General features: G+C 50.4%; 2 long non-coding RNA genes across 2 annotated transcripts; both read left to right on the top strand.

The window, feature by feature from the left end:
• The first annotated feature begins 4,412 nt into the window (after positions 1–4,412).
• On the top strand, positions 4,413–4,841 carry LOC309678926. The gene is made up of 3 exons (XR_014269796.1): positions 4,413–4,450; positions 4,569–4,622; positions 4,742–4,841. It is a non-coding gene; the product is annotated as an uncharacterized lncRNA (long non-coding RNA).
• Positions 4,842–25,436: 20,595 nt separating this feature from the next.
• Positions 25,437–25,819, top strand: LOC309678988. The gene is made up of 3 exons (XR_014269803.1): positions 25,437–25,483; positions 25,577–25,652; positions 25,773–25,819. It is a non-coding gene; the product is annotated as an uncharacterized lncRNA (long non-coding RNA).
• Positions 25,820–27,587: the final 1,768 nt, after the last annotated feature.

A 27,587-nucleotide genomic window follows, 5' to 3' on the forward strand; every position in this document is an offset into this window, starting at 1 on the left:
TGAGGGCAGTGTCTCAGCACGTGCTGTATCGCTTGGCTTTTTGCAGGTGCTGCAAGCAGGCTTGGTGGGGTCCTGCCGCGTGCTGATGAGCCGTAGGAGCAGGCGAGGGGGTTGCGGGCAGGGTAGGTGTCTCGTAGCAGAGTATTGCGTGGTAGCTCAGTGAAGTATTTTCCTTTGGATTTGCAGGTGCTGTGCAGGCTGCCTTTTGGAATTGGAGCAGAATTTTAGGTGAGCTGTGTTGTAGAGAGGAGGCGCCTGGGGCTGGTGAGTTAGTTAAATGCAATTGTAACTTTGTGTCTCTCAGGCACTACAAACAATGAGCACCACAGCGTGTGACTGTGGCGTTAGTGGAGAGCAGGCGAGTGGAATGCCACGGCGCACCTGAGCTGGGGATGGCACAGGAAAGGTGCGTGTTGACCAATGCGATGTTGACCGATGACACTGTTGTCTATAGATTCATGTGTAGTTTTGTTGTGTGACTTTTTTTTTTTTTGCAGATGATGAAGAGAAACCTGGTGAATGCAGGATCAATCCACTTGGTTGCCTGTGGTGTTTTTCTTGTTGAGGATGGCTTCAGACCCATCACTCTTTGAAAGTTAAGCTGAGGACGCCACAAAGCTCGAAGCTGAGGGACAAGTTTGGGAGTCCCAGGGACGGCTTTTAAAGTTAGTGTAGGGCAGAGGGCTGTCGCGGAGCAGTCCCCTTTGGGCAGGTAAAGGGAGCGGGTTACTCTTCAGCCCAATGGTAGTGTGTGCCGGGCAGGGCGGTTCCAGCCTGTGTCTGCGGTGTCATCGGTGTGGTCTGTCTTCGGTGTCTTAGACCTTCGTCAGATCTCGATGTCGGGATTATGCCCCAGCAGCAAGGCATGGCGCCTCGGGTGGCACCCCAGAGTCTCGAACACCTGTACTCATTGGCATAGCACCAGTCGGGTGCTGCTTTTCTTGCATTAAAAGCCTAAAGCGTGGATAGGTGCGGTGTCACGGAAGTGTCTGGACGGTCCTCGTTTGCGGCGCGGTTCCCAGCTGTGTGAGCAGCTCTACTCTCTGGCAATCTGTTTTCAGGGTGCGGGCCTTCTGCCCCGCATCATTGCGCTCTTAGGTCTTGAAGCCCTGTTTCCCGCATGTACATCTTCTCAGTTTGGCGAGTCACTTCTTGTCACGGGTCGTGACGTTCTGCGTGTTCTCCGGGGTTTCCGTCGAGGCCCCTCACTTCACCGTTACGATCTCGCGCATCATTTTGCTCGATGACATCTTCGGTCGAGGCGTCGTCATTCTTGCTGAGAGTTTTCTCTCATCTTTGAGGTACATTGTAGGATTTTGTGTAGTGTCAGTGTGTCCATCTGTGTGTGTGTGGCTCGGAGCCGCCCTGCCCGGGGGTGTGGAGTCAGGGGTAGGTGGGATGGCAGTAAGAGTGCGTGGTGAACCCAGCGATCTGGCTAGGCTGTTGGGACCAAGGGGGTACGGTCATGTGGGATCGAGTAGCCATCGGCAGGCTGTACGAACAGCTCTTCCATTAGCAGTTTTTAAGATGAGCAGCGCCATGTTGGACATGCTGGTGAGCAATAGTGCAGGAGTCTGCACCTCAAAGACAGAAAAAGGCTGCTTCGTATGACACTTTGAGTTTGGGATAACTTTTTTTTATGGCAGGCTGTGTTGGAGTCTAGATAGTATTTGTAAATGGGAATGCGACCGTTGGAATGAGGAAGCCATCGCTTCCCATCCAGGTGACTTGTTTGATGTTGTTTTTCAGATGCCGAGGGATGCTTACTGCGCAGGGCGACGTAACAGAGCCGAGCAGAGCACTATAAGAAGGCGGGTTGCCATGTGTGGCGTTAGAGGGAAGATGTGACCGGTGGCTCTATGACAGCATTTGTGGTATCATTTTTTTTTTTTTTTTTTTTTTTTTTTTTTTCAGATTGAATCCTTGAAGCGATGAGCTGACTCAGTGGCTGACTCAGTCCAGGTGACCGGCGATCAGTGGGCTGAAGTATCGGTCTTTTTTCAGGCTGGTCAAGTTATAAGGAACCCGTGCCGTTTGTGCTTTACAGGTGGGGCGCAAGACCCAGGGCAGCAACCCAAACTGACGGAGGATGGGCTGGAAAGCTGTCAAGTTAAAGGAGTGGGACATGGGAATTTTTATCCACGGCCTAAAGTTTCAGAGTGTATCTCAGCACGTGTTGCGTTGCTTGTGTTCTTGCAGGTGCCGCACACAGGCTGAGATGGGCGATGCTGCACGCTGATGAGCAGTTCGAGCCGGCGAGGCCAGCGCGGGCCCCATCAGTGTCTAATAGCGAAGTGTCACGTGGCAGCTCAGTGAAGCGTTTCTCCCTTTTAATCCGCAGGCACTGTGCAGTTCGCCTTTGGGAGCAGATAAGGGTTTGAGGCGAGCCGGGTAGTTGAGAGGAGGTGCACAGGGCCGTTGACTTCTTGGGAGCACAACAGTAATTTTGAGTCTCTCGGTCTTTTAGGTGCCACTAATGATGACTCTCCACACGGGAGAAGAAGCAGAAGGATGTCAAGGAGGATTCTAAACCTGCTTAAGTGACTCGGAGCTGGGTTGTAGAAGAACACGTATACCATACTAATTGTTGTTTAGTCTCGTGTGCTTGACAGCCAGACCATCTGCGTTTTGATAACACAGACCTGCGAGAGACTTGGAAGCACCCCGTTGGACAAGCTTGAGATTCCTGCCCCCCTGTGGAAAGGGCAAAGCGCGGCAGTGAACTTTGGCTGTGGCAATCCCTGATATACAGGTGCAAACAGCACATTTGGCGATCCTCTAGCACAGATGGATCGATGCCTGGATCTGCACTCGTGTGCCTCTGCCCGGGCCCCTCTTTGGGAATTCCCTGGCTGGCGGTGTAATGACAAAAAATTTACTCGTCACACTTCACCTGTGTTTTTGTGGCTCTTCCCATGCCCTGCCTGTGTCGGTTCACACGCAGCCGCAGCATTCAACTTTGGAGTCGACACGGAGCAGGTAATCAGAAACGCAGCGGCGCTTCTGAGGAGGGGCGTGTTGCGGTAAAGGTCTGTGTTGACTGACGTGATGCCAACTGACGGCACTGTTGTGTGCGGTTTGGATATGTCTTTAAAGGTGACGAAGAGGATCCTGGCGACTGCAGGACGAATTCTGTTGGCGGACTGCGGTTTTCCTCGTTGCGAATGGATTAAGCCTCCCAGCCCTCTGAAAGATAAGTCAAGGGAGCGGCACCACAGTGTGGTCGGGGGAAGGAGGGGACAAGGTCGGCAATTGCAGGGACAGGTTTTAAAGGTAGCGTAGGGCAGAGGGCTGTCCAGGAGCGGTCCCCTTTGGGCAGGTAAAGGGGGAGTGGGTTACTCGTCAGCATGACGCTAGCGTGTGCTGGGCAGGGCGGTTCCAGCCCGTGTCTGTCGTCGTATAGTCTGTGTGATATGTCTTCTGTGTTGTAGAGCTTTGTCAATTCTTAATGTCGTCATTGCTCTTTGCATGAGGAGCACAACACGTGCCTCAGGTGCAGCCTGTGGGGTTTAATCGGCAGTACTCATCAGCATGGTGCCAATCGGGCGTCGCTTTTGTTGCTTTATGAGCTTAAAGTGTGGATCGGTCTTGAGCCTCAGAAGGCTTTCCGGTCACTCTGCTTTTGTAGCATCGTTCCCAGCTGCACAAGCAGCTCTGCTCTCTACCCATCCATTTTCAGGGACTGGGTGTAATTCCCTTCATCCTTATGTTCTTCTGTGTTGAAGCCGGGCTTCCCGCACATAATCGTCTCTGTTTTGAGAGTCACTTCTCGTCACGGACCCTGATGTCCTACTTTTTTTTTTTTTTAATGGGGGTGTTTCCCAGAGCCTCCTCCCATCACCGTTGCGGTCTTGCAGGTCTTCTTGCCCGACAGCGACTTCCATCCCGGCGTCATTCTTCTCGCTGAGAGTTTTCTCTCACGTTTGAGGCGTGTCGTTTGTAGTGTTCCGTGTAGTATCCGTGCATGTCTGCGTGGCTCGGAGTCGCCCTGCCCAGGGGTGTAGAGTCAGGGGTAGGTGGGATAGCCGTAAGAGTCTACAGTTAATATGTCGATGTGTCGAGGCAAAGGCGGTAAGGTCATTTTGGACCGAGTAGCCAGCAGCAGGTTTTGCGAACAGGTTTTTCATTAACGCTTTATGGGGAAGGGCAGAGCTCTGCGGGAGGGGCTGTTCAGTGGCAGCGCAGGAGACCGCATCTCAAAGACGCAAAGGATGTTTTGTGTGGGGCTTGAAGTTTGTGGTGGGGGGTGTGTGTGTGTGTGTTTTTTTTTTTTTCTTTCTCTGGCGAGCTGCCAGATGGCCTCCAGATGAGGTTTCTAAATAGGAAACAGACTTTAGTGTTACGAAGCTATCTCTCTGCGTCCAGCTGATTGTCACTGTTGGTTTTTCAGACACGAAGGGACAAGCTGCACAGGGTGACGCAGCAGAGCCGAGCAGAGCACTGTGAGAAGGTGGGTCATCGTTTCTGGTACTAGAGGGGAGATGTGACCGCTATCTCTGTGACTGCAGTTACATGTGGCTGTTGTTTTCTTGTTGTTTTTCCCCAGTTTGAATTCTTGAATCTGTTAGGTTCCAGAAACAAGGATGGTCACAGCACCCGACTCCGGAATCCGTGCAGAGCAGGTGAGCGGAACACCACGGCATGTCTGAGGCAGGGGCTGTCACAGGAAAAGTCTATGTTGACCGATGCGATGCTTCCCAATGGCACTGTTGCATGTGCATTTTTTTGTTTGTTTTTGCAGGTGATGAAGAAGAATCCGTCGCCTGCAGGATTAATGCAGTTTGCCAATTGGGGTCTTTTTTGTCGAGGATGGCTTTGGAGTCCGGGCCCTCCGAAAGCTCAACAGAGGGACTCATGGCGGAGATTGTTTGGGGAGGGAGGGGACAGGGTCGGCAACTGCAGAGACGGGTTTTAAAGTTATCATAGGGCAGAGGGCTGTCCCGGAGCGGTCCCCTTCGGGCAGGTAAAGGGAGGGGGTTACTCTTCAGCGTGAGGGTAGTGTGCACCGGTCAGGGCCGTTCCAGCTCGTGTTTGTCATCATGTAGTTTGTGTGGTCTGTCTTCTCTGTCTTGCGTACTACCTTTCTCTGGTCTCAAAGTCTCCGTAGCTCTTTTGCGATCCACAGGCACCTCAGTAGCCCTCCCGAGTGTCTAGAGAGCATTGCCTCATCAGCATAGTGCCCCTCGAGCCGTTCTCATCTTGATAGTCTACTTTAAAGTGTCCTTCCATCCAGCGCGTATTATGTTGCGGATCTTTCCGATCGGTCTCCACTCGTGGTGGCCAGCCAGGCGTCACGTGCGGCTCCGTCGTTGAGATTCGTGTTTCCACAGAGTAGTCTTCTGGGCTTTCGTTCCCGTGTCCTTAAGGGGTTGAGGTCCTAAAGCCTGCCTTCTCATGCATCCACCGTTATGAGTTTGACGGTCACTTTCTTTCAGGGGTGGCAGCTGTCGCTTCTCTTTCGGGGCCACTGTAAGGCATTTGCATCATCGTGGCGCCGTAGGGCTTCTGCGCTGGCATCATCGACCCTACGGGAGTCGTTCTCACCCACAGTCTTATAGCATCTCACGGTCACTCTTGTGGCCTCCGCATGTGGCACAGGTCTGCGTCTGCCACCTGCGATCGGACCTTCAAGTGTACTTAGCATCGCAGATGTATCTGGAGGGTCACCTTTGGGGAGGCAATGGGGCCCAGACGGACCGCTCTGCTCCGCTCTTATACTTTCTGGTTCCATAGAGATGTTCTACGGCATCTCATCTGCACGTCTTTCTGAGGTCGGGTCCTAAACCCAAGCTTCTCATGCACGTTTCATTCAAGAGTTGCGTTGCATTGCAGCACTCCAGTTTTGACTGCCGTCCGAGGCCGCCTCGGTAGGCAGTGCTTGCTTTTTATTTTGCTTTGTAAAGCTCTGTATTTGGGTATGTGTTGCATTGTACCGCCCTGTAATTGTCTTGACCGCCATCAGAGACTGTCTCACAGTGTAACTCCGCCTTGCGTTTTCTGTCGGACTGTTCTGTATTTGAATGTGTACGGCATTGTTAGGTTTTGCATTGTACCGCCCTGGAATTGTCTCAACCTCCATCGGAGACCGTTTCACATTGTATCGGCCCATATTGCAGTTTGTCTCGCACCGTGCCGCCCTGTAACTATCTTGACCGCCACGTGAGACAGTCTCGCTTCATATTGCCCCCTACTGTGTTTTTTTTTTTTGTATTGGATCGTTCTGTACCACAACGCACCTTGCATTGTTTGGCATCGTATCGGCTTGGCATCATATCGCCCTGTAAGTTGGATGTCTCCTGACTGCCACCCGAGACCGTCTTGTATCGTATCACCCCGTATTGCATCGTCTCTCACATTGTATAGCTCTGTAACGGTCTCAACTGACATTGGAGACGGTTTTGCATTGTAGGACCCTGGTTGTGTGTGTGTGTCTTTTTGTGTTTTGGTTTTTGTGTGTGGTTTTTTGTGTTTTGGTTTTTGTGTGTGGGTTTTTGTGTGTGGTTTTTTGTGTTTTGGTTTTTTTTTTTTTGGATCATTGCCTATTTAAATGCCTATACCTCTCTGTATTGGTTTTGCATTGTATTCCTCTGTAGTAGTCTTGACTGACTTTGGAGACCATCTCATATTGTGTAGCTCTACTTTGTATCACATCGTGACGCTCTGTAACCATCTCGCCCGCCAGCAGAGATCATCTGGCTTTGTGCCGCCCCATATTGTGTGTTGTTATTGGATTACTGTGTATTTGAATGTGTATTGTACTGTTCTGCTGAGTATTGGGTTTGCATTGTACTACCATGAAACTGTCTCGACTGCTGTCTGAGACAGTCTCACATCATACCACCGCATATTGCGGGTTTTTTATTACAGTGTTCTGTATTTGAATGCGTACTGCCTTGTTCAGCTACATATTGGATTTGCCGCATCTGGGTCCGCATCAGCATCTACCGCCAGCAGAGAGCGTCTCGCAGCGTATTGCCCCAAATCGGTGTTTGCCTTTTGTCGGCACCCCTCTGTAATCATCCGGACCGCTGCCGGAGACCATCTTGCGTCGTACCACTCCCTAAACGTCTCTACTGCCATCAGAGATGGACCCGCATTGTACCACCCTGTATCGTATTTTGTCTCGATGGCGCTCTAAGGGCACGTCATGTTGTTTGACTTGGGTGCACATTACATGGCTCATACATGGTTGTATGTATCGTATGGTATTGTGTAGGCAGCATAGATGCCCTCCCTGCACGTGGCCAGGAGCGGAGAGAATGAGAAACAGACTGTGAGGTAAGATAGTAATGCATTTGGGGTTTTTATGCAGTTGTTGTAGGTGACTTGCGGTAAGTGTTCAGAAAGAGCAGAGGTGTAGAGCAGCGTGACGGGGCTCTGAGCAGTCACCAATTCGCAGGCTCGTAGGGCAAAGAACTGGAATACAAAAACCCCATCTGGGGGCTTTTTTTTTTTTTCTTCCCCCAGCTGGCTTTTTATCCCCCCCGGTCCCAGCTGCTCTGCGAGGTGACGTTCATCGCCAAAGTTTGGGCGGAGGTCAGGCACAGGCTGGGGTTTTTGCAGGCAGGGTCACTTAGGCTCCTGGATTTGGAGTTCTTGGGGCACATTGTCTTGGTAGGTGAATAGGGTTTGTCATTTTGGGGAGTTGTGTGTAGCGGTTGTTAATGGTCAGGGAGCAATGTAGGGGGAGCTGGCCAGTATGGAGGAGGAACGGGTATTGCAACAGGTGCACTTTTCAGTATTTGGCAATAGAGGTACGGTGTCGGGAACGGCTGTGAGAAATAAGGCATCATTATCTTTAATTGTTTGTTGCTTTGTTTTGCCAAGGTCTGCAGCTGTTTCCAGAGAAGCAGCAGTCACGTGTTCCCTCTTCAGAGGAGCAAGTTTTGCAGATGACGTCGCCAAGAAGAGGGAACCTGATGCACACGTGGGAAGAGAACGCATCCCTGAGGGGAGCGGGAGCTATAGGAAGGTGCGTACTTATCGCGGCGAGGCCAGGAAGAACTGGATGGCGGCCACGGTGTCGAGGGTTATGCGGGATAGGAGTTTCTTTACTGTCTTAGCCACTGTGGACTTTTGGCCTGTACTCAATGTCGCAGTAGCCCTTATGGGATGCCCTCAGATCTGAGTTATTATTGTTTGTCATTGTCCACTGGGGCCAGAACCATTCCTTCGAGTAAATTGCGTCAGGGGGAAAGGAAGGCAGGTGTAGTTATCAGGATGAGCTCTAAGTCACTGTAGCTGCAGATGAGGTGGTTCCTTTAGTGGCGTTAGCCACATCCAAGTTAATGTAAAGGTTTTTCAGGTGCCCCCTAGGGCCAGGCAGTTTCCGTCATGTGGGAGAGGCGGTAGGGAGATAGTAGCAGTACTAAATGAGGTTTCAGGAGTAGCGTGAGGAAGAGGTCAGTCTGAGGAGTAAAGAAGTGAAATGTCCATTAGGAGCCCACAAAGTCCTTCTGTTGATTAAATGCCAAATGTTGTTCACATGTGTAACTATTAAAGTAGCGTTTGCTCTCATCCCGCTCCCGTTTGTTTGGCCGTGCATTTGGCCGGGTACAGGGGTGTGCCGCGGGTTTGGCTGGGTACAGGGGTGTGTACGACTCGGCTGCGGAGCGTGTCCGTGAGTGCGCGTATGTCAGATGGCAGGTGGGCATGGTGGAATGTGGCTGGGCATTGCTGATCTCATGGGTATCTGACTTGGAATGTTCATAGAGGCGTGCATGCCTGAGAGTCATTTGTGACTGGTTGTGCGCAACAGGAAAGCCTTTGAGCCCCAGTTTGTGGGTGTTAGGTGCTGTAGGAGTTTCACTACTGCATACTCATAAGGATAATGGAAGTTAGACATATGAAATAACAAAACTAGTAAAGGGCATGCCACGTGGCATTCAAAGAGATGTTCCTATAGTAAAGGGGATTGCCCGTGCGCATGCCACACTTATTATTTGTAGGGTTTTCCTATATACAGACACTCCTGAGCACTGAGCTGAACACTAATTGCCCACCCAATTACCTCATTAAATAATTAGTGCCTCATTATGCAAATGAAACAATTAATTATGCAAATCAGGGATTTATTTCCTGGCCTCCACTTTCTGGCCTCCACTTTTTGGCATCCGGCCTCCACTTTCGGGCCTCCAGCCTTCACTTTTTGGCCTCCACTTTCCGGCCTCCAGCCTCCAGTTTTTGGCCTCCACTTTTTGGCCTCAGGCCTCCACTTTCCGGCCTCCACTTTCCGGCCTCCAGCCTCCACTTTCCGGCCTCCACTTTTTGGCCTCCACTCTCCGGCCTCCAGCCTCCACTTTTGGGCCTCCACTTTCCGGCCTCCGGCCTCCACTTTCCGGCCTCCACTTTCCGGCCTCCAGCCTCCACTTTCTGGCCTCCACTTTTTGGCCTCAGGCCTCCACTTTCCGGCCTCCAGCCTCCACTTTTTGGCCTCCACTTTCTGGCCTCCACTTTCTGGCCTCCGGCCTCCACTTTCCGGCCTCCACTTTCCGGCCTCCACTTTCCGGCCTCCACTTTCCGGCCTCCAGCCTCCACTTTTTGGCCTCCACTTTCCGGCCTCCAGCCTCCACTTTTTGGCCTCCACTTTCTGGCCTCCACTTTTTGGCCTCAGGCCTCCACTTTTCGGCCTCCAGCCTCCACTTTTTGGCCTCCACTCTCCGGCCTCCACTTTTTGGCCTCAGGCCTCCACTTTCTGGCCTCCACTTTCCAGCCTCCAGCCTCCACTTTCTGGCCTCCACTTTACGGCCTCTGGCCTCCACTTTCCGGCCTCCACTTTCCGGCCTCCAGCCTCCACTTTTTGGCCTCCACTTTTCGGCCTCCAGCCTCCACTTTCTGGCCTCCACATTCTGGCCTCCACTTTCTGGCCTCCACTTTCCGGCCTCCAGCCTCCACTTTCCGGCCTCCATTTTCTGGCCTCCACATTCCGGCCTCCAGCCTCCACTTTCCGGCCTCCACTTTCCGGCCTCCAGCCTCCAATTTTTGGCCTCAACTTTCCGGCCTCCAGCCTCCACTTTCCGGCCTCCACTTTCCGGCCTCCACTTTCTGGCCTCCACTTTCCAGCCTCTGGCCTCCACTTTCCGGCCTCCACTTTCTGGCCTCCACTTTCCGGCCTCCAGCCTCCACTTTCTGGCCTCCACTTTCCGGCCTCCACTTTCCGGCCTCCAGCCTCCACTTTCCGGCCTCCACTTTCTGGCCTCCACTTTCCGGCCTCCAGCCTCCACTTTCCGGCCTCCACTTTCCGGCCTCCAGCCTCCAGTTTTTGGCCTCCACTTTTCGGCCTCCAGCCTCCACTTTCTGGCCTCCACTTTCCGGCCTCCACTTTCCGGCCTCCAGCCTCCACTTTCTGGCCTCCACTTTCCGGCCTCCAGCCTCCACTTTTTGGCCTCCACTTTTCGGCCTCCAGCCTCCACTTTCCGGCCTCCACTTTCCGGCCTCCAGCCTCCACTTTCTGGCCTCCACTTTCCGGCCTCCACTTTTCGGCCTCCAGCCTCCACTTTCCGGCCTCCACTTTTCGGCCTCCAGCCTCCACTTTCCGGCCTCCAGTCTCCACTTTCCGGCCTCCACTTTTTGGCCTCCACTTTCCGGCCTCCACTTTCTGGCCTCCAGCCTCCACTTTCCGGCCTCCAGCCTCCACTTTTTGGCCTCCACTTTTTGGCCTCCACTTTCTGGCCTCCGGCCTCCACTTTCCGGCCTCTGGCCTCCACCTTCCGGCCTCCACCTCCTAACTGTTGCTCCTGTTTTTCAATCTTTACACCTTGCCCGTGCCCTTTTTCTCCCCCACTATTTCTACTTTCCCTTCCCCCCTTTCCTTTTTTCCCTCATCCCCCCCTTTTTGTTTTTTCCCCGTCCCACTTTTTCTCCTTTTTGTTCTGCACTGTTCCATCCCCCCTTTCCTCCTTTCTTTCTATACTGTTGTGATAAACTCAGTATCGTTTGTTCACCAAACCTAAAAACTTACATTTCCACAAGAAGGCAACTGCTTAACAAGAGGTGGCAAAATGGCCAACATTTTACTGTCTAAACAAGATATGCATGATTGTGCAGGCAAGACTAAGCCACAAGGTCAAGTTATGTAAACAAAGTATAATAAATTGTGAAAAGACTTGAAGGAAAGAAACCTTCACCCCAAGACCACTGGCAATACTAGTGTTAAGATATTCATCTGTGGAATTTTAAGGGTGTTTGTTTAGTACTGCCAGAGTTTTAGAGATACCTGTAGCACTTGGATAAATATTTTGAGAAAGTGTTAGATGAAGCATTTCCTTGCCTCCGCATCACCCCTTTTTTCTTTCTCCATTTTTCCACTGTCCCATATCCCGTCTTTTCTCCTTTCTTTCCTCCCTATCCCATTCTCTCTCCTTTCCCCTACTCCATCCGCTGTCCCCCCCCTTTCCCCCTGTGTTGTCTCTCCTGTTCCGTATCTCTCCTCTCTGTCTTTCTACTCCCCTTGCCCCTGTTTTTCCAGCTTTACACCTCACCCCCCCTTTATTGTTTCTTCCCTGCTGCCCTCCCTTTCTGCCCCCCCCGCAGTCTCCTCTTTCCTCCACATCTCTTATTCTCTCTTCCCCCTTTCTCCCTTGCCTTCCACCCATGCTGCCTCTTTTCCCCTTGCTGTCCCCCTTCCTGTCTCCCTGTTCCCCTACCATCCCCTCCCATGTCGCACCTTTCCTCCTTACTGTTCCCCTTAGTCATCCGTTTTCCCCTTTGCCTTCCCTCTTTGTTGCCCCTTTCCCTCTTCCCTTGCATCCTTTTGCCTTCCCTCCTTCCACCATTGCCTCTTTCTCTGTTGCCATCCCCCGGATCCCCCCTTTTCCCTTTCCTTTGTTCTCAGTTCCCCCTGCACCCCACATGTCCCATGTGCCCCCTTTCTCCCCCCCGTCCCATTTCTCTCTTTACTTCCCCCCACTCCATCTTCCGTCTCCCCCTTTCTGCTTTTCTTTTCTCCCCAGTCTGCTGTCCCCCCTTTCCCCTTTTCTTTCCACCTCCCCTTTTCTCCCTTTCCCCCTCCTCTTCCCCTGTACTCCCTTTGCCCTTTTCCCACCTTTGTCCTCTTTTCTCCATTTGCTCTTTTTTGCTCTGTCTCCTCTTTCCTGATTGAAATTTTCTTCATCCCATTCCATTTTCCCCTTTCTTTGCTTCCATTCTCGGTCCCCCTTTTCATTCTTTCGCCTTTTCTCCCACCGCTTTCTACCCATCCTCTATTTCCCCTTTCTTACTTTTCCTTTTTTCGCCTCCCATTCTGTGTTCTCCCTTTCCCTTACTCCTCACATGTTCCCTCTTTCCTGTTTTCCTACTGTTCCCTCTCCCCCTTTCCTCCTTCCATTTCTCCCACCCTCTTTTTCCTTCCCTTCTTTCTGCCCTCTTTCCCCCTCCCCTTTTCTGTCCGTTCCCCGCCCACCTCTTTCTCCCGTCTACCCCCCCATCTTCCCCTGCTGTTGTTTTCACTCCTGACCCCTTTCCCCCTTCCCATTTTTTCCTTCCTGTTACCCTGTTCCCCCATTTTTGCCTTTCCTTCTCCCGTTTCCCCAGTTAACTTTTCTTCCTCCCATTCCACCTTTCCCATTCTTCCCCTGCTGTTCCCGATTTTTACCTTTCTTCACACCCACTTTCCACCTTTTGTCTCCCCTTGCCTCACTCTCCCTTACTTCCCTGTCCCTCCTTGCTGCTTTTAGCCATTCTTTCCCCTGTCCTGTGTTGCCACGTCCCCCCTCCTCCCCTTCCCCTCCCTCCCCCCCCTCCTCCTTCTTCCCCCCTCTCCCCTTCCCACCCTTTACCCCCCTCACCCCCCCATTTTCCCCCTCCCCCCCTTTTCCCCTCCTCCCCCCGTTTTCCCCCCTCCCCTCCTTTTCCCCCCTCCCTCCCTTCCCCCCCTTTCCCCTCCCTCCTCCCTCCCTTTCCCCTCCCTGCACACATCCCTTCCCCTGCCCCTTCCCCCTATTTTTTTTAATTATTTTTTTATTTTTTTAGTATAGAATCACACGCATACATTTCCACCTGAAGGGAAAGGGGGAGGGACAAGCCCTTTCCCAAGAACAGACAGCAGCTTTACTGCCACACTAACAATGGCTGCAAAATTTCATCAAATGGATCAACACTCATTTGAAGTCTTCAAATACTTCTCATCTTTAAAGGAGGTGCCGCATGTCCACCTGAATCCTTCCTCTTTCTTCTGGCCTATTTGGTAATACGCTGAAATAGGATGATGCCATTTACGGCAGCCCAAGGTCCATGGTGGGGGGCGTATGCGTCAGAGGAGGGACATTCATAGGGGACATTAGAAAACATTACAATCTGGAAACATGGGTGGGAGCCATTGCAATAGAGAAAACCCTCTCATTTTACTATCTATTGACATATGACTATTTGTTTGTGTATAGCGAAGGTGTTCAAAATAAAAATCTACTCTACAAAAAACCTCCTCTATTACAAAAAGGATTTTAGAATATAAAATATGTGTCCCACAATCCATTTTTACCTTTATTGTTCTCTCTCTGCCTGGCTCCCCGTCCCCATTCTTTAATTACTCTGTCTCTCCCCTTCAGCTCATCAAGGTTTTTTGGTATGTTTCAGTTTATCTCTGTCTACCTCACTGTCCCCTTTTTTAATTCCTCCTTCTCTGCCTTGTGGCCCATTGCTCTTTTTTGATTGTTTTTTTTTTTTCATCTCTGTCAGTGTGGTTCCCTGTCGCTTCCTCCTTCCTGCCCTGTAGCCCATCGCTGTTGCATTGGGTTTACCATGTGAGGTGGTGTTAGCTGGGGTGGGGGCTGCAGGGGTGGGTTCTGTGAGAAGACACCGGGTGTTGTTCCCATGTTGGGCACAGCCAGTTCCCACTCTGAGACAGATGTGCTGCTGGTTAAAGCTGAGCCCATCGGCAGCGCTGGTAGGAAGCAGAGCAGAGATTCTCCTGCAGCCTGTGGTGAAGACCATGGTGAGGCAGGCTGTCCCCCTGCAGTCCAGGGAGGTCCAGGGTGGAGCCAATGTGCCCCTGCGGCGCGTGGAGGACCCGAGGCCGGAGCAGGTGGCTGTGCCTGAAGGAAGCCGAGAACCTGTGCGAGACCTGCGGCCTCATGGGAGGGACCCCCCACTGGAGCAGAAAAAGAGCCTGAGGAGGAAGGAGCCGCAACCCCCATGCCATGTCCCCCTACGTTGGTCAGGGGTGGGCTGTAGAGAAGTCAGGAGAGAAGAGGCGCCCAGGAAAAGAGGGAGGGGTGGCAAGAAGGTGTTTTTTGGATTTGTTCTTATTTGCATTATTTGAGGAACAATGACTTAATTTCCCCAAGTTGAGGCTGGTTTGTCTGTGACAGTAATTGGTAAGTAATCTCTTTGTCTTTATCTTGACCTCTAAGCTTCTCTGCTGTATTTTCTCTCCCTCTCCTGTTTATTAATCCGTTTGCTTTTTAAATTTTATCACTAGGTGAACTTTTATTCAGTTAGCTATCCCCATTTTGTAATGTTTTCCCGTCTGCCTCTTACCCTGTTGCCATATCTCTTTCTATGTTTACTTTTATGAAGTTGCCAATACTCATTTATTAAGTGTTCTGTGCTGGTCATGTACCCTGTTGCTTTTAAAGATTTTTATTTAGTTTGCTGTCCCTATATTTTCATTTTTATTTATTTATTTATTTGTCTAATTGCTCTTGCTTTTAACTTGTTCTTTCTATCTGCTTTTATCTCGTTGTCTGTGTTTCTTTTAAACTTTTTTCTTCTTTTATTAATGCTGACAGTTTTGAAAATCTTCATTCTACGTGTCTGATTCAGTTAGCTGTTCATAGTTTCTGTTTTTTTGCCTGTTTCCCTAATACTCTTTTTTGCTTATCTTTTTTAATTTTCTCGTCTTTCCTTAGTGCCATCGCTTTTAAAATTCTCTTTTACGTCTGTTTTAGTTTGCCGTTAATCCTTGTCTTTACTTCCCCTGTTGCCTATCGCTTTTTTAATGTTATTGCTATCTCTACTTTTAGTCTCTTTGCCATCTTATAAAAATTGTCTTCCTTTGTGCTATTGCTTTTTAACTTTTCTTCCTACTCCTGCATTTTAGTTTGCCATTGCTATTTTCTATTTTTTTCCTTGATTCTGTAATCACGGATATTCTGAAGACTTTCTGTCAACATTTATCTCCTGTGCTGTCTGTAATTTTAATTATTTCTTGCCTTTCCTTAGTGCCCTCTCTTTTTAAATTTTCTTTCTACGTCTTTTGAGATTGCCATCGCTATTTTTTGATTTTCTTTCTTATTTACTCGATCCCCAATCAAATGTTCTGTCTGAGCTCTTTCCCTCAGACACCTGTCCTCTCTTTGTTTGTGCCTCAGAGTTCTCTTATTGTCCTTTCTGCCATCTAGCGTGCTTCCATTTGGTCCCCAGCCTCTCCGGACTCCCTCCTCACGTCCCTGAGTCTTCTTTGGTCTCTCTCACCATGTCACAACACCTACGGATGCTTTCAAGGTTGCCCTTAGCATACGTTTAGCTTTATTGCAGGCACCACACCCCTGTTGTTCCCTCGGAAGAGTTCCCGAGTCCGTATCTGCTACCCAGAGTGGGAAACCAAAGTTTTCCCTAGTGTACCTAGCTAGATCAGCAAAGCCTTAGACCGCAAGATGTAACAGCAACGTAGCAAACATTGGCAGAACTCCTTCTTAGTGCAGGAACAGCTAGTAGTTTTGCATGACTTTGATACATTGTAACCTAACTACCTTAATGAAATTGTATAAGTAATAATAATGAAGATTGTATACTTAACATTATGAATTAGAGCAACTGTTTCGGTCAAGGGGAAACTATAATTCTTCAAAATGAAAAAAGGGACCGTTCTGCCCAGAATCATCAGAAGACAGATGACATACATCAACGGATGAGACAGAGAGATCCTGAAACTGCATAAGACGGTAAAATCACCTGCACTAAAACTCCAGTCATCAAAGAGGACACATAACCGTTGAACAATTTGATCGGTCAAGAGCCACACTCGTCACGTTAACATGTGCGTGAATAGCTTACGCAATAGAATGTGAGGCTTTAAAAAGCACAGGAAAAGAACCCGCGGGGTCCCTCTTTGGAGGCCCCGAGCTGTTAATAAATCAACTTTGTGACAGAACCTGGGGCACAAACTCTTTATTTACATTCAGAGGCTAAGACCGGTTCCACCTAGACTCCTTTCTGAGGAGTTCAGAAAGGAAGGGGTTCCGGTCTGAACCTTGCGACTCCGGCGGGGAGGTGTTCCCAGACCGTTCTTCGAGACCTAGCCCAGTCCTTCCGTCCTCTCTTCCCTCAACCTGTGCCTCTATTAGTTCCCCGGCCCTCCAATGACACGGTTACTCTGTTGAAATTCAATCATCGTGTTCCCAGTCATTTTTCTGTCCCTCCGACTTCCGACACTTTCCCTGTGCTCCACATCCATCTTGTAGCTCTTTAGGTGGGGCCATCTTTGAGCCGTAGAGCACTCATTTGTTCTTCTACACTACCTAGGATTGCGCATTCTGTCCCCTGCGACCCGAGACCATCTGTACTCCACTCAGAGGATCACCCGAGTTCCTCCTTGTCATCCCCAAGCCTTCTTTGGTCCCTCAGCCCTCAGACACCCCTCTCCTCACCATCAAGACGCTTACCGAGACCCTCCTTGATCTCCCCAGCACCTCATAGCACTTAATCTCCCTTTCTTTCAGTCCGTCAGAGCCTCTGGTTTTTCTTTGCCATACAACCAACGCTCCTTTATTTTTCTCTCTGCTATTGAGGGTATCACCATTAGGTGCTTCTCTCACTCATTCATCTGTGATTTGCCCAGATACCCTCCTGGAACTCCAAGGCATCTGCCGTGGCTCTGAGCCTTCTTTTCTTACTCTGCCCCCTCCTAATGCCTCTACTCTCTATAGCCATGCGTTCCGAGTCCTTTCTCGTACTCCACAGCGCTCTTAGAGCACTTCAGCTTCCTTTTGGTAGTATTTTTTTGTGCGCCTCAGAGCGCCCTTAGCTTACTATTTGCAATTTAAGATGCCTTCATTCTGGCCCCAGCGCCGTGACAATATCTGTACTTTGTCAAAATCCCCTTTGGAGTTCCTCATCCTTAGTTTGGAGGCTTCTTTGAGCTCTCAGGCCCCTTGGGACTCCTCCGCTGCTCTCACCGAGCTCTCGTGACACAGCCGCTACGTCCCGGAGTCCCATTTTAGCTCCGGAGGGCACTCCACACCCCTCTTTCCCCCTCAGAACGCTTCCCGAGTCCCCATCTGTTACTCCGCTCTGTCTTTCTGCCCTCTCACCCCTGGTCACCCTCCAGTCAGTCCCCGGCTCCCTGAGGACATCTGTATTTTGCTCAATTCCCTTTTGAGCTCGTCACATCTCCCCATCTCCTTTGGTCTCTCTGGCCCCTTTAGGACCTTTCTAATTCCTCTGACCATGCCTCCTGTTCTGATAGAACTTTTTCCGAAGCCATCTGTATGCTCCAGAGCCACCTGTTTGGTGTCTGTCTTATAGTATGTTTCTATATCGTATCCGGTACCCTAAAGATGCCTATTGTTGGCTCAGATCTCCTCTTAGAAAGCCCTCATCTATTTTCATAGACATACTTCCCGTAGTGGTTTTTGTTGTCTTTTGCAATTTATTTTTGTTCTATGTACTCAGGTGTTACTTAGACTGCTTCATACCATTTCTGATACTTTTATTAAATTTCCACGTGTTTTGGTGCTTTCTGTCCTTTCAGACTCATCTAGTTCTGTTAACGGTATCGGTTGAGGAGAGATCACATAGGGCTCTAAATTGTCAGCACTTTACAGTAAATAACGTATGGTACAAGCAGAGATATTTTTGAGAAGGTTTTCTCACGGGATCTAGTTCCACGTTGTCGTTCAGTCCTATCCAGAACATAATTCGGGCAGAAGGTAGGTAGCATGCACGGTCCCGCTAAAAGTAAAGCATGACCCCGTAGCTCTGTATTTTGTTTGAAAGGAAACTAAAGCACATAAATTTTGATGATAATATCATTATTACATTTAGTAAACTAGTGTCTTTTAGGGCTTAGTATGATTTCTAATTCTTTCTATCTATGCAATGGAACATTAAGTTGAATTACTTACCCGGTCACATTGCTGACGCCATCGATTCAGTCACGGTAGAAAAGCAGATATCGGCCTTTCTCGTAAGCACCACTTTCCCTGTTCAGTCCCTCACGGGCTGTGAACTTAAGGCTGACGAGACAAGGAGCTGCTAGCCCTGCGGCGGCCTTTATGCCTTCTGCTGGTCCATCCCACCCCTTCCTGGGGGGTTGTGGGAAGGGCGAAAGGCGGGGCCTGGGGTATATGAGCCACAGCCTCTGCTGAGTGAGCTCATTCTGCTGTTGGGTGTCTCCGGTGTAGATCCTTTGTCAATCCTGTAGTCAAATGTAGTTTTGGAGCTGGCTTAGCTGTTCGGGCTGGTGTGCGTTCACATTTAGAGAAGAAGAACTCATAAGTTCTAGGAAAGACCTTCCAGACCAGTTAAGGTTCAGCAGCGTATTAAATAGAAAATAAATGTGTGGGGTTTTTTTTTTTGTTTTTTGTTTTTTTTTTTTAAGGTTAGTAGTTTTGTATTGAACATTCAGGGATGGTAAGATGGTTTAATAGTATGTATTTCTTTTTTTTTCCAGGTACCCTGCATTTTCTTGGAATTCCTGACTTAATTGGAGATGGAACTTTGTGGCTTTTTCTCACCCGTTTTGTTACATACAGCGTAAGTCGCTAATATAAATTTTCTTAATAGGAGCAACAATAAGATTATTTAGCGAGCGCTAGGGTGAGCATCTTGTATACATCTGTATATGAAGTGTTAGCATTTCTCAAGAAAGTAGCAGAGATTTAAGGTATAGTGGTTTTCACTGGCTTTGTGGGTCTGTAACGCAGCCCGGAGTCCGTGGGAAGAAAGGAGCTGCCTGCAGGGCACGGTTCGGAAGAGCAGCTCCCGAGGGACAGCTGACAAGAGGGGGTTCAGAGGCTCTCATACAGGGCGGGAGTTGTCTAGAAGAAGCGGGGTTCGTTCCCTGTCAGTTTAGGAGAAGAGAAGGGGGTTCTGAAGCTTTGGGACAGGGGAAAGGGAGGCAGGTTCATCAGGCTTTCTCAGATGCTTTGCAGTTGGATTTGGGTGTCGATGAGGTCTGTTCCGTTGCGGTCTCCTGCATTTGAGGTGGGCTGGGTAGTATCGAGGAGGAGCATGTGATCGGTGACTTTATGCAAGCGCAATGGTAATTTTGTGTTTCTTTGGTGTCTTAGGTGCTGTAATTAATTGTTGCTTATGACTCTGGATTTTGTGGGGTTTTTTATTTCTTTATTTTGCAGATGATGGACCCGGTGACTGCAGGAACATACCAGCTAGCTGGTTTTTGTGTGTTAAGTCACGGATGGATTTGGACCCCCGGCCCTTTGAAAGATGAGTTGAAGAACAGGCACAGGAGAGGGGACAAGGGAGACAATTGTGGGAAAGGATTTGTAAAGTTAGTGTAGGGCGGAGGGCTGTCGCGGAGCAATCCCCTTTAGGCAGGTAAAGGGAGCGGGTTACTCTTCAGCCCGACGGTAGCGTGTGCCGGGCAGGGCGGTTCCAGCCTGTGTCTGTGGTGTCATCGGTGTGGTCTGTCTTCCGTGTCTTAGACCTTCGTCGGATCTTGATTTTGGGTTTATGCTCAAGCAGCAAGGCACGGCGCCTCAGGCGGCACCCCTGGAGTCTCGAACGCCTGTACTCATCGGCGTAGTGCCAGTCGGGTGATGCCTTTCTTGCATTAAAAGCCTAAAGTGTGGATAGGTGCAGTGTCACAGAAGTGTCTGGACGGTCCTCGTTTGCGGCGCGGTTCCCAGCTGCGTGAGCAGCTCTGTTCTCTGGCCATCCGTTTTCAGGGTGCGGGCCTTCTGCCCCGCATCATTGCGCTCTTAGGTCTTGAAGCCCGGTTTCCCGCATGTACATCTCAGTTTGGCGAGTCACTTCTTGTCACGGGTCGTGACGTTCTGCGTGTTCTCCGGGGTTTCTGTCAAGGCCCTCACTTCACCGTTACGATCTCGTGCATCATTTTGCTCGATGACGTCTTTGTTCGAGGTGTCGTCATTCTCGCTGAGTTACGCTCTTAGGTCTTGAAGCCCGGTTTTCTGCACGTACATCTTCGCAGTTTTTCCGTCGAGGCCCCTCACTTCACCATTACGGTCTCGCGCATCCTTTTGCTCGACGACGTCTTTGGTCGAGGTGTCATCATTCTCACTGAGAGTTTTCTCTCATCTTTGAGGTACATTGTAGGATTTTGTGTAGCGTCAATCTGTCCATCTGTGTGTTTGTGTGGCTCGGAGCCGCCCTGCCTGGGGGTGTCGAGTCAGGGGTAGGTGGGATAGCAGTAAGAGTGTGTGCTTAACCCAGTGTTCTGGCTAGGCTGTTGGGGCCAAGTGGTACAGTCACCTGGGATCAAGTAGCCATCGGCGGGTTGCGTGGGCAGCTTTTTTTGGTAATGTTCTTAGGGGCGCAGCTGAGCTATGAGGGAGAGGCTGTTCAGCAGTAGCGACGGAGACTGCTTCTCCAAGGTATTGAGGCTGCTTTGTATTGAGTTTAAGATTAGTGGGCTTTGGTTCTGGCAGGTTGTAGTTGGGCTGTAGATGACACTTGTCAATGGGAACACTTGTCATTATGAAGGTATCTCTCTGTCTCCAGGTGACTTTGATATTGTTTTTTCAGGCGCAGGGGGACGCACTGTGCGGGGCGACGTAGGAGAGCCGAGCGGAGCTCTGTCAGAAGGTGGGTAGGTGTGTGGTCTCTTAGAGGGAAGCTGTGAGCAGTGGCTCTGTGATGACATCATCAGGGTATTTTTCTGTTTCAGTTGGAAGCTTGAAGCAAGGAGCACTGTGGGATACAGGCACCAGGGCTGATTCAGAGCAGGTAAGATGAGTGATTGGGTAGCAGTTAGTTGTCTGGGTGTTGTATTGTCAGTGAAGTGATAAGCGACTGGTGTTGTTTGTGTCTTACAGGTGGTGCGCAAGGGTGAAGGCGGTGACCCAAAGCGGTAGAGGATGGGCCGGCGAGTTGTCACATGGAAGGGGCGGGAGATGCGAATCGGTAGCAAGGGGCTACGGTTGAGGGCAGTGTCTCAGCACGTGCTGTATCTCTTGGATTTTTGCAGGTGCCGCATGCAGGCTCAGTGGGGTGCTGCCACGTGCTGTCGAGCCATAGGAGCAGGTGAGGGGGTTGTGGGCAGGGTAGGCGTCTTGTAGCAAAGTATTCTGTAGTAGCTCAGTGAAGCATTTCCCTTTGGATTTGCAGGTACTGTGCAGGCTGCATTTGGAATTGGAGGAGAATTTTAGGTGAGCTGTGTTGTAGAGAGGAGGCGCCTGGGGCTGGTGAGTTATTTAAATGCAATTGTAACTTTGTGCCTCTTAAGCGCTACAAACAATGAGCATCACAGCATGTGACTGGCATCAGTTGAGAGCAGGTGAGCAGAATGCCACGGCGCATCTGAGCTGGGGATGGCACAGGAAAATTGCGTGTTGACCGATGCGATGTTGACTGATGACGCTGTTGTCTGTAGATTCATGTGTGTTTTTGTTGTGTGAATAAATTTTTTTGTTTTTTTTTTTTTTGCAGATGATGAAGAGAAACCTGGTGAATGCAGGATCAATCCATTTGGCTGCCTGTGGTGTTTTTCTTGTTGAGGATGGCTTTGGACCCATCGCTCTTTGAAAGATAAGCTGAGGAAATGTCGGTGGAAACTGTTTGGGGGGGGATGGGACAAGTTTGCGAGTCGCAGGGATGGCTTTTAAAGTTAGCGTAGGGCAGAGGGCTGTCGTGGAGCAATCCCCTTTAGGCAGGTAAAAGGAGCGGGTTACTCTTCAGCCCGACGGTAGCGTGCACCGGGCAGGGCGGTTCCAGCCTGCGTCTGTGGTGTCATCGATGTGGTCTGTCTTCGGTGTCTTAGACCTTTGTCGGATCTCGATTTCGGGTTTATGCTCAAGCAGCAAGGCACGGTGCCTCAGGTGGCACCCCTGGAGTCTCAAACACCTGTACTCATCGGCATAGCGCCAGTCGGGCACCGCTTTTCTTGCATTAAAAGCCTAAAGCGTGGATAGGTGTGGTGTCACGGAAGTGTCTGGATGGTCCTCGTTTGCGGCGCGGTTCCCAGCTGCGTGAGCAGCTCTGTTCTCTGGCCATCCGTTTTCAGGGTGCGGGCCTTCTGCCCCGCATCGTTACGCTCTTAGGTCTTGTACATGCAGAAAACCGGGCTTCATCTTCGCAGTTTGGCGAGTCACTTCTTGTCACGGGTCGTGACGTTCTGCGCGTTCTCCGGGGTTTCCGTCGAGGCCCCTCACTTCACCATTACGGTCTCGCGCATCCTTTTGCTCGATGACGTCTTTGGTCAAGGTGTCATCATTCTCGCTGAGAGTTTTCTCTCATCTTTGAGGTACATTGTAGGATTTTGTGTAGCGTCAATCTGTCCATCTGTGTGTTTGTGTGGCTCGGAGCCGCCCTGCCTGGGGGTGTTGAGTCAGGGGTAGGTGGGATAGGAGTAAGAGTCTATCGTTAACATGTTGCTGTGTCCAGGCTGTTGGGGCAAAGGTGGTACAGTCATCTGGGATCGCGTAGCCATCAGCAGGTTGTATGGACAGTGCTTCCATTAGTGGTTTTTGAGATGAGCAGCGCCACGTTGGACATGCTGGTCAGCAGTAGCGCAGGAGTCTGCACCTTAAAAACCAAAAAGGCTGCTTCGTATGGCACTTTGAGTTTGTGGTTGTTGGTTTTTTTTTTTTTTTTTTTGTTATGGCAGGCTGTAGTTGGAGTCTAGATAGTATTTGTAATTGGGAATGTGACCATCGGAATGAGGAAGCCACCGCTTCCCATCTAGGTGACTCGTTTGATGTTGTTTTTCAGATGCAGAGGGACAAGCTGTGCAGGGCGATGTAGCAGAGCCAATCGGAGCACTATAAGAAGGCGGGTTGCCATGTGCAGCATCAGAGGGAAGATGTGACCGGTGGCTCTATGACAGCATTTATGGTATCGTTTTTTTCAATTTCAATCCTTGAAGTGATGAGCTGACTCAGTGGCTGACTCTGTTCAGGTGACAAGCAATCCGGGGGCTGAAGTATCAGTCCTTTTTCAGGCCGGTCAAGTTGTAAGGAACCTGTGCTGCTTGTGTTTTACAGGTGGGGCGCAAGACCGAAAGCGGCAATCCAAACTGATGGAGGCTGGGCCGGCAAGCTGTCAAGGTAAAGCAGCGGGAGATGGGAATTGTTATCCACAGCCTAAAGTTTCAGACTGTATCTCAGCATGTGCTGCTCTGCTTGTGTTTTTGCAGGTGCCGCACACAGGCTCAGATGGACAATGCCGCAAGCCCATTAACGGTTCGAGCCGGCGAGGCCGTCGTGCGCCCCTTTAGTGTCTAATAGCAAAGTATCACGTGTCAGCTCAGTGAAGCTTCTCTCCCTTTTACTTTGCAGGCACTGTGCGGGCCGCCTTTGGGAGCGGGTGAGGGTTTGAGGCGAGCCAGGTAGTCGAGAGGAGGCACACAGGGTCAGTGACTTCTAGTGAGCCCAATGGTAATTTTGAGTCTCTAGGTCTTTTAGGTGCCACAAATGATGACTGTCTGCACAGGAGAAGAAACAGAAAGATGTCAAGGAGGATTCTAAACCTGCTTAAGTGACTCAAAGCTTGGGTGTAGAAGAACAGGTATACCATACTAATCATTGTTTAGTCTTGTGTGCTTGACAGGCAGACCATCTGCGTTTTGATAACATAGGCCTGCGAGACACTCGGAAGCACCCAGTTGGACAAGCCTGAGATTCCTGCCCTCCTGTGGGAAAGGGCAAAGTGCGGCAGTGAACTCTGGCCGCGCAATCCCCAATATACAGGTGCAAACAGCACATTTGGCGATCCTCTAGCACAGACAGATCGGTGCCTGGATCTGCGCTCGTGTGCAGCCCCCCCTTTGGGAATTCCCTGGCTGGCGGTGTAATGACAAAAAACTTACTTGTCGCACTTCACCTGTGGTTTTGTGCCTCTTCCTGCGCCCTGCCCATGCCGGCTCACATGCAGCCGCAGCATTCGACTTTGTAGTCGACACGGAGCAGGTAATCAGAAATGCAGCGGCACTTCTGAGGAGGGGCGTGTTGCGGTAAAGGTCTGTGACTGATGTGATGCCAACTGACGGCACTGTTGTGTGTGGTTTGGGTATTTCTTTAAAGGTGATGAAGAGGAGCCTGGTGACAACAGCATGAATCCTGTCGGTGGACTGCGGTTTTCCTTGCTGCGAATGGATTAAGCCTCCCGGCCCTCTGAAAGATAAGTCGAGGGAGCAGCACTGCAGTGGGGTCCGGGGAAGGAGGGGACGAGGTCGGCAATTGCAGGGACAGGTTTTAAAGGTAGCGTAGGGCAGAGGGCTGTCCAGGAGCGGTCCCCTTTGGGCAGGTAAAGGGGGAACAGGTTACTCCTCAGCGCAACGCTAGCATATGCTGGGCAGGGCGGTTTCAGCCCGTGTCTGTTGTTATATAGTCTGTGTGATACGTCTTCTGTGTCGTAGAGCTTCCTCAGTTCTTAATGTCCTCGTTGCTCTTTGCATGAGGAACATGACATGTGTCTCAGGCGCAGCCAGTGGGGTTCAATCGCCAGTACTCATCAGCACGGTGCCAACCGGGTGTTACTCTTGTCGCCTTATGAGCTTAAATGTGGATCGGTCTTGATCGGAAGACTTTTCAGTCGCTCCACTTTTGTAGCATCGTTCCTGGCTGCACGAGCAGCTCTGCTCTCTACCCATCCATTTTCAGGGACTGGGTGTAATTCCCTTCATCCTTATGTTCTTCTGTGTTGAAGCCGGGCTTCGTGCGCATACATCATCTCGTTTTTGAGAGTTGTTTCTCGTCACAGGCCTTGACGTCCTACTCTTTTTATTTATTTATTTATTTTTTTATTGGGGGTGTTTCCCAGAGCCTCCTCCCATCACCGTTGCGGTCTTGCAGGTCTTCTTGCCCGACAGCGACTTCCGCCCCAGTGTCGTTCTTCTCACTGAGAGTTTTCTCTCACCTTTGAGGCACATTGTTCGTAGTGTTCTGTGTAGTATCTGTGCATGTCTGCATGGCTCGGAGTCGCCCTGCCCAGGGGTGTAGAGTCAGGGGTAGGTGGGATAGCCGTAAGATTCTACAGTTAATATGTCGGTGTGTCGAGGCATAGGCGGTAAGGTTATTTCGGACCAAGCGGCTGTCAGCGGGTTTTGCGAACAGGTTTTTCATTAACGCTTTATGGGGAAGGGCAGAGCTCTGCAGGAGGGGCTGTTCAGCGGTAGCACCGGAGACCGCATCTCAAAGAAGCAAAGGCCGCTATGCGTGGGGCTTGAAGTTTATGGGTGTTTTTCCTGGTGAGCTGCCAGAGGAGGTTTCTAAATAGGAAACAGACTTAAGCATTATGAAGCTATCTCTCTGCGTCCAGCTGATTGTCGATGTTGTTTTTTCAGACATAGCGGGACCAGCTGCGCAGGGTGATGCAGCAGAGCCGAGCAGAGTACCATGAGAAGGTGGGTCATTGTTTCCGGTATTAGAGGGAAGATGTGACCGCTGCCTCTGCGAGTGCAGTTACACTTGGTTGTTTTGTTGTTGTTTTTCCCCAGTTTGAATTCTTGATTCCGTCAGGTGCCAGAAACAATGACGGTCACAGCATCCATCTCTGGAATCCGTGCAGAGCAGGTGAGCAGAACACCACGGCGTGTCCGAGGCGGGGGCTGTTACAGGAGAAGTCTATGTTGTCCGACGCGATGCTTCCCAACGGCAGTGTTGTGTGTGCATTTTTTTTGTTTGTTTTTGCAGGCGATGAAGAATCCATTGCCTGCAGGATTAATGCTGTTTGCCAATCGGGTTTTTTTTCGTCAAGGATGGCTTTGGAGCCCAGGCTCTCGGAAAGCTCAGCGGATGGACTTGTGGCCAAGATTGTTTGGTGAGGGAGGGGACAGGGTCAGCAACCGGAGAGACGGGTTTTAAAGTTAGCGTAGGGCAGAGGGCTGCACCGGACCGGTCCCCTTTGGGCAGGTAAAGAGAGGGGGTTGCTCTTCAGTGTGAGGGTAACCCGCACAGGTCAGGGCAGTTCCAGCTCATGTTTGTCATCATGTAGTTTGCACGGCCTGTTTTCTGTGTTTTGCGTAATACCTTCTTCTGGTCTCAAAGTCTCCATTGCTCCTTTTTTGATCAGGAGGCACCTCGCTAGCCCTCCAGAGTGTCTAGAGAGCATCACCTCATCAGCGTAGTGCCTGTCGAGCAGTTCTCGTCTCGATAGTCTACTTTAAAGAGTCTTTCCTTCCAGCGCGTATTATGTTGCGGATCTTTCCGATCGGTCTCCACTTGTGGCGGCCAGCCACGCGGCACGTGCGGCTCCGTCGTTGAGATTCCTGTTTCCACAGAGTAGTCTTCTGGGCTTTCGTTCCCATGTCCTTAAGAGGTTCAGGTCTTGAAGCCTGCCTTCTCATGCATCCACCGTGATGATTTTGACGGTCGCTTTCTGTCACAGGCGGCAGCCGTCGCCTCTCTTGCAGGGCCGCTATAAGGCATTTACATCACCGTGGCACCGTAGGGCTTCTGCACCGGCATCATCAACCCTACGGGAGTCGTTCTCACCCACAGTCTTATAGCATCTCACGGTCACTCTTGCAGCCTCTGCACGTGCCACGGGTCCGCGTGTGCCACCTGCGATCGGAGCTTCAACTACACTTAGCGTCACGGATGTATCCGGAGGGTTACCTTCAGGGAGGCAATGTGGCCTGGAAGGACCACTCTGCTTTTGTACTTTCTTGTTCCATAGGGATGTTCTATGGCATCTCATCCGCATGTCTTTTTGAGGTAAGGTCCTAAAGCCAAGCTTCTGAGGCACGTGTCATTCTAGAGTTGCGTTGTATCGCGGCGCTGTAGTTTGGACTGCCATCCGAGACTGCCTAGCCAGGCAGTGCTTACTTTTTCTTTTGCTTTGTAAAGCTCTGTATTTGGGTATGCGTCGCATTGTACCGCCCTGTAATTGTCTCGGCCGCTATCAGAGACCGCTTCGCAGCGTAACTCCCCATTGTGCGTTTTGTGTCGGACCGTTCTGTATTTGAATGGGTATGGCATTGTTTGGCTCTATTGGTTTTGCATTGTACTGCCCTGTAATTGTCTCAACCTTCATCTGAGACCGTTTTACATTGTAACGGCCCGTATTGTGTTTTGTCTTGCATCGTGCCACTCCGTAACTATCTCGACTGCCACGCGAGACCGTCTTGCTTCATACTGCCCCCTACTGCTTTTTTTTGTATTGGATCGATCTGTACCGGAGTGCACCTTGCATTGTTTGGCATTGTATTGGCTTTGCATTGTATAGCTCTGTAACAGTCTCGACTGCCATTTGAGACCGTCTTGTATTGTATCACCCTGTATCACATCGTGTCTCACATCGTATAGCTCTGTAACGGTCTCGACTGAGATCGGAGATGGTTTTGCATTGTACAACCCTGTATTTCCTTTTTTTTTTTTAATTGGATCATTGCCTATTTGAATGCCTATTGCACTGTCCCTCTCTGTAGTGGTTGTGCATTGTATTTCTCTGTAATAGTCTTGACTGACATTGGAGAGCATCTCATATTGTGCAGGTCTACTTTGTAT

Source organism: Vanellus vanellus (genome assembly GCF_965231255.1).
Source record: "Vanellus vanellus genome assembly, chromosome: 17".
NCBI classification, from domain to species: Eukaryota; Metazoa; Chordata; class Aves; order Charadriiformes; family Charadriidae; genus Vanellus; species Vanellus vanellus.